The sequence below is a fragment of the Uranotaenia lowii genome, chromosome 2 (assembly GCF_029784155.1).
Source record: "Uranotaenia lowii strain MFRU-FL chromosome 2, ASM2978415v1, whole genome shotgun sequence".
Classification (NCBI taxonomy): Eukaryota; Metazoa; Arthropoda; class Insecta; order Diptera; family Culicidae; genus Uranotaenia; species Uranotaenia lowii.
Window position 1 is genome coordinate 59408129 of NC_073692.1, and position 506 is coordinate 59408634.

Here is a 506-nt window from a genome sequence, read left to right on the forward strand (position 1 = left end):
TGAGGTTTTAACTCTCTTGACCTGAGTGTGACACTATTAGAAGTTTGGTATATGGAATCTTTATTCTGGCGCATCCAAATAAAAAAAAATTCTTTTGGGACCCTCAATGAATTCATGAAATCTCTAATTTTGCATCATTATATTAAGAGACGCACCCTGAAATCCCAGAAAAAAACTCCCTGATCAGACCTTGATTGTCAATTTGACACTACTCCCCTAAAACCGCTATATCTCATCATCTCATCAATCTGCAATTTTTAATATATAAAGGAAGGAATTCCGCAAACTAATTATATTCACTAGAAAGGCAATTTAATACCGATTTATACAGCTGCGATTCGCATATTTGAGTAACATTTCGAAGTTTCTAAAACTATAAACATTGTACAAATCAATTGAGAATCGGGGCTTGTGATATAGCTCAGTTGGCAAGTCTGTTGCTTCCTGAGCCGATGTCCGCGAGTTCGAGCCCAAGAGTAAATATCGAACACAGTTGTACCGGATAA